Source organism: Cupressus sempervirens, chromosome 5 (genome assembly GCF_028749045.1).
Source record: "Cupressus sempervirens isolate cs-2001-9-10 chromosome 5, ASM2874904v1, whole genome shotgun sequence".
In the NCBI taxonomy this organism is placed as follows: domain Eukaryota; kingdom Viridiplantae; phylum Streptophyta; class Pinopsida; order Cupressales; family Cupressaceae; genus Cupressus; species Cupressus sempervirens.
In genome coordinates, this window is record NC_143122.1 from 939,478,864 (window position 1) to 939,485,433 (window position 6,570).

General features: G+C 31.3%; 1 pseudogene; it reads left to right on the forward strand.

Annotated features, from left to right (window-relative positions):
- Positions 1-3,571: 3,571 nt before the first annotated feature.
- On the forward strand, positions 3,572-4,344 carry LOC149559054 (dihydrolipoyl dehydrogenase 2, chloroplastic pseudogene; annotated as a pseudogene).
- The last annotated feature ends 2,226 nt before the right edge of the window (positions 4,345-6,570 follow it).

Here is a 6,570-nt window from a genome sequence, read left to right on the forward strand (position 1 = left end):
GGGTTTGGATCCTTCTTTTATAACCAACTAGAGAAGGTTCAAAATCAAGATCAATGATCTAGATTTCTCCCTTTCGTCACTTAAACCTTTCATTTTTCTGATTGGTTAATCACCTTGCATAGGGATTAATGATCCCAAAAAAATGCATAATCATCTCCTTAAATTTCTCCTCAATCATTAAAACATGCATTAAGTCATCCAAAAATGGTTTACCTTAGTGTTTGTGCAATTCCAAAAAAATATTTCAAAATTGGTTTTCTCGGCACATGAACACTCTGAAGCTCAATCATAACTAATCTTCATGTTGTTCCTTTGCTTTTGTATGCTTGGCACTACCTATATTACTCAACATGAACTAACTCTATATATCTCGAGGTGCATAGTCTTCAGACTCACTTGGCATGTATAGGAGTACTCGGCAACCATATACTTTCTTGGAAATAATAATTGCTTAGAATTAAATGAAATAAGAACAAGTCTAATATACATAGCTCAACCTTCATAGGATGGCTCGATCCTAGTGATGACCGACCAACGCTGCCAAATTAATAACCAAGTGTTTAACACTAATAGACAACACACCTTAGGGATCAACAACATATATGCATTGGAAGGTGACTTGAATTTTCCCCTAATTCAATGAGCATATATGACATGCAAGATAACTCCAAAACTGAAGTTGGTAAGGAAAATCACCAATTTCATATGGTCATTTAATTTTTAGATAAATGTAGCAACTTAGCAGAGAAGGGGTGGTAAAAAGGTTGTTTGTCATAGAGTTTTCTAATAGATTTTATGACGGTTTTTCTCTAGGAAAACATCCTCAACAAAAAAATTAGAAAGGGAATGCATGGAGAGCCTCTTCTCCTTTAGAACTTGTTCATAGTGGTCTTATGGGTCCATTTCAAAAACCTTCCATAAGTAAATCTAAATATGTGTTAACATTTATTGATTATTACACATGATACACATGGATTTATTTTCTAAGTTTCAAGTTTGGAGATAAACCCATGTGTATCGTGTGTAATCACCAACAAATGTCAACACGTATTTATCTTTACTTATGGAAGGTTCCAGAAATGGAACCATGAGATCACCACGAAAAACATCTAAAAGAGAAGAAGCTCTCCATGCATTCCCTTTCTAAAACTTTTCTTGCAAATGATTTCCTGGAGCACAACCTTCACAAACTTCATTAGAAGATTCTATGGAAGGAAACCCTTTTACCATCCCTTCCTTGTTAAGTTGCTACATGTATCTAAATTTTAAATGGCCATAGATTTCATTCCAAATTCTACTTTCATCATTTGCATGTGTTAGTAGCAAAATAGGATCTAATTCAGCAACAAAATTAGAAAAAGTATACAAATTAGATTAGTGATTTTCCTTACCAATTGCAATTTTGGAGTTATCTTACATGTCATATATGCTCACTGAATCAAGGGTGAATTCAACTTGCCTTCTAGTTCATGTATGTGTGATTTGATAAATAATTACTTTTATCATTATTTTTTGTCATTATTTTCATTGTAATTGAGTTCATACTTTTTATTTATTTATTTTATATATATGTAATTAGATCCTTATTAGGTTGATTTTCATTTTCTTCTCATACTCCTGACCTTTCAGTCGTAGTGTTCTTTAGTGCCCACCCCACTCTCCTTTAGGTTATACGTTCACTCAATTTCTATTTTGAATTCTTATTCAGTTTCTTTTATTTTTGAGTTAGCTGTTTACTTTTTGTTCATTCACTTATCTATTTATTATTATTGTTATCATTATTTTGTGTTATTATTTTCTCTTTACTTCTATTTTTCCTTTTTATAATAAAACTTTAATTTTATTTCATTGAGTTTTATTTTATTTTTCATTTGGTGGTTTGTAATTTATTCTATTTTCTTGACCTTTTTTTCTTTTTTCTCTTCATTTACATGTGGCTTTTCCTTGCCTTTCTCTCTCCTCTTATTATTTATCTTGGTCTACAACATATTATTCTTCTACATTCTTAGCTCTCTCACTCATTCTAATGATGGATCATGGAGTATGATCTGAAACATTGATGCTAAAAAATCTCACACAATCTCACCCAGAAGCTCGAATAGAAGATAGAAAGAAGATTGGCTAAAAAATTGGAATGTGCAAGACATTCTCAAAGCTACCAATCTCAAGTTCTACCCTCCCTTGTCCATTTGCCTCTATAGGAGATTTATTTCCCAAGAGAATAGAAGGACCTTCATAGAGTTTTAAAGATGAAAGATCATATTTTGTAGCTGCCATGTGGTGTGAAGCTCTAGAGGCTATGATCCATGCATATAAAGAAGAGTGAATAGAAATTAATGGATGGGCATTACATTTTGTTTCTAGTTCTTTTTCTTCCTTCTTCTTGACACTTTTAAGAATATATTTACCAAGATTATTTTGTTGAAGTGTTTGAGCCATGAGATCAATGATCTTCTTCATGCATGATAATTATGGATGGTAACTACAGTTGTAATAGATACACTATGGTTTTCCCTTTGTGTCCTTCTTTTCCTTTGTGCTAGTAGATTCATCTAGAGGTTTAGCATTCAACCCCTTTTTCTGATCAATTTCCTTCTTCCCTTTTCCTTTGGATTTTGAATTGTTATTCTCACTTGCATGCACAACAAGTGCATGAGATTTGGAGCTTTTTTAAGTGCCCACCTTTATGAGCTTATCTTGCTCATGTATCAAAGACTCAATAAAGGCATCGAGTTTGGGCATCTTCCAACTTGCTCCTATTGTTAGCCTAGTTGTATAAAAAGAAGAGACAAATACAACATATTCTGGACCTATTTTTTATAAAATAGCAAGAAATAAATTATTTTCTTATGAGGATTTGTTGATTCCACATCCTTTCAGCAAAACTAAAAGAGCTTTGAACTTAGTCTAAAAATATTGAATATTGTCAAAACTAGTTGGATTTGATGTGTTCAACTCATTTTCCAACATGTGACCTTGAATTTCATCTTGTTTCACAAAAAGAGCCTCCAGAGTAATCCATACTTGGTTTGGAGTTGTGCATGCTTCAACATGAAACAGTAATTATGGGGAAAGTCTCATCCATGTTGTTGCAATATATAGATTTTCAATTACAAAATTTGGTTCTACCTCTGTTGCCATTATTATTCAATACAAGCCTCTACTTCTAAGATGAAGTTGAATCTTTCGCTTCCATTCAAACTAGTTATATGGTGTAAGATGTACAGAGGTTGGAAACTTCATTCTTTCTAAACTATAAATCTCTTCAATATTTGCAAAAGAAATTTGTTCTTCTTTCTAGCACCCTATGGTCTGATACCATGTAAAAATTTAGCTTAGCTAGCAAATAATCTAGTTTGAATGATGGAAAAATATGCAACTATAGAAAGAAAAAAATTAGAATAGAAGATCAAAAATGAAACTTCTTGTTAATTTACAATGAAGAATTACAATAATATAAGTTTCCTCAAAACATAAAGCAGAGGAAAAAATGGGAATAAAACAAAAGGAAAAAATAGAAGTATTCCTGAGTTAGCTTACATACTAAGCAAAGTAGCTTTATCCAAAAAACATGCATAAAAGACAAAAGAATTCCAAGTTTTATTTTCAAACAAGATACAAAAGGAGCAAGGGAAGCCAAGATGGGAAACATGTGACAATAGAGCTTATTGATTAAAACACAAAGGAGCTAGAGCAGATCTTGGAGGTAGATGCAACATTTATTGATACATTGAGAATATTAATGCAACTACTAAACGAGGTTGTATTATCATTGATGAGTGTATGCAAGTTCTTGATGCAAATGGAAGCAAGTTTCCCTATTTCTATTACATTAGAGATGCAAATGGTAAAATGATGTTTGCTCATGGTGCTAGTACACAAAGTATATTGGTCATATAGAAAATTTATGGGAGGGATGATATTCTTAATCATTTTATCATTCCAACAGCTTGCTTCACCCATCCAGAGATCAAGATGGTTGGTTTGATTGAGCCACAATCAAGAACAAAGGGAGAGAAAGAGAGATTTGAAGTGAGTGTAGCTAAGACAAGCTTCAAAGTCAAAACAAAATCTCTTGTTGAGAATGAAGGAGAGGGTATAGCAAAGTTGATATACCATCTAAACATTGGAGAAATACTTGGTGTTCACAATTTGGGCTTGCATGTTGCTAATCTTATTCATGAAGCATCAAATGTTATTTCTTTAGGAACAAAAGTTCAAGATATAAAATTTATCGTTCATGCACATCCAAATATATCTGAAGTGCTTGATGAGATTTTCAAACATGCAAAGGTTGAGCAGCCTATTCCTCAACCAGTGCACAAAAAACCTATTGCAGACTAGGAAAAGCTTTATCAATGTGAATTCTCTCCCAAATATTGTACCGATTATGATCTTCATCGATGCATATTGAGCTAAGGTGTTTCTACCAACGTTGGCTTGGACATGTGGTTCCTTGTCATACCATATTAAGCATCTAATAGCAAAAGCATATTGCCAAGTAGAAATTCTCGGATGAATTTGATTATTTCAATTAAAATAGATCCTTCTTCAACAAATATTTCTTAGGTTTATAGATAAACAAATATATCACCTAAAAATAATAAATTATAATGCAAATAGAAATAGAAATATCAATAAGAATAGATAAAAAGTTGGATTTTGAATTTAGTATATAATATGAGATAGATAATCTGCAATAATTATTAGATACAATGAAAAAAATAGATTTTGAACTTGTAAATATCAAATCAATATTGAAAAATATCTAATATAATATAAGGCTTCGGTCGTTTACAGATCGCAAAAAAAAAAAAATCAATATTGAAAAAGGATTTTTTTTACAATTACATGTAATACAAAATGAATAAATGATTGTAAATAAAAAAATAGTATTTTAAAATAACATGCAAACAAAATAGATTAATTTATTTGTGTTTATCAGACTCGAAAGAAAATAAAATAAATAAGTTGCAAAAAATGTTAATATGTTTCTCTTAGTTTTGGTGGTAAGTCTTCCAAAACAAGAGAATATAAAATGGGTTTGGCTGTAAACCACCCAAACCAAAAAAAAATTGAGAAATAAAACAAGATCCTTTGGCATTAAACTTTTCAAAGAGGATTATAAATCAAAATAAAATAAAATAAAAGTATATGTACACATACATATAATCATAAAAACCCTAAAACAAATAAGTTAGAAATTAAGCTCAAACTTCTCTTCTCTCAACAACAATGTCTCCAAGACAAATGGTAACCTTCAAAACAAACTCAAACAAGGATTCAAAAACTCTAATACCATGTAAGAAATATTCAATGAAAAACTGTAAAGGAAATAATTAAAGAGAATTGAAAATAAAATTGTTGTCATAAATCCATAAGCTTGAAAGAGATTCCAAAGATCAACACAAGGAGACAAGATATTTTTTAAGGGAAGAAAAAAACCCATGTGAATTAAATGAATGAGGAAAATGCAGAGAGAGAGAGAGAGAGAGAGAGAGAGAGAGAGAGAGAGAGAGAGGCTCATTACAAGAACTACATAGTGTGTGTAGTGTAGAGAATGAGAGAGGAACATCTCTTATATAGACGAGAAAATGATTTATTTAGTAATTCCCAAGTAAATGAATGCCACATTCGAGAGTGTGTGTGTGTGTGTGTGTGTGTGTGTGTGTGTGTGTGCACGCGCGCACATGCACGCATGCCAAGTGTCATAATCCTCTTAAAGAGGATTAAACAATGTTTCTTAATAAATGAATTACAAAAATGGCATGTCCTCACACATAGACAAGAGGAAAAACAAGTGACATGTCCTCACACTTGTACTAGAGGACAAAAAAGTATATAAGGGATGTATATATTTATCCTAATTAATTAATAAATACAACCTAATTCGAACATATTTTAATGAAGATATTCATGAAAGGGGGAGCATTTTAGATTGACAGTTGATATTTGGAATAGTGACACATTTTCTATTGATGTTAAAGGGAGAGAAATTCAATGAAAAAACTATGGAAGGCATATGGGGGAGAAATTCAATGAAGAGAAGTATAGAAAGGTTGTATATGTTGAGACTATTCAGAAAATTATATTCAGTTTACTTTGTGACTTTTGAATTGATGATTTTTCATCATATGTTGTCATAAATGTCATAGGGAGATATTGTTATAAATAGAGGTTTGGTTGGCACTTGGATGTATTGTTTATGTTTTGTATTAATGACAAGTGTTGTGATTGATCACAACATATGTTTATGTAATCATGATAGACAAAGATTGTGTATATTGTATAGTGATTGTTAGCATAGTGAAGTTAGCACATAACAAGTTAAGCTATGTAAGGTTAAATTTTTGTTGAAGGATGAGTATAGATATCATATCTATGTTCGTTGGATCATATGTTGAGTTATAGATAAGTTAAAATATGTTTGGTGAAGACTTGTAGCATACCAATGTACAGGAAATAATGTCAAAGACAATTGGTAGCATATTTGTTGTATTTTATTGGCCAAATAAAATTAATGTTAGTGATCTTGGATCATGGTAGAAGATTTTTTTTTGTGTAGCTATA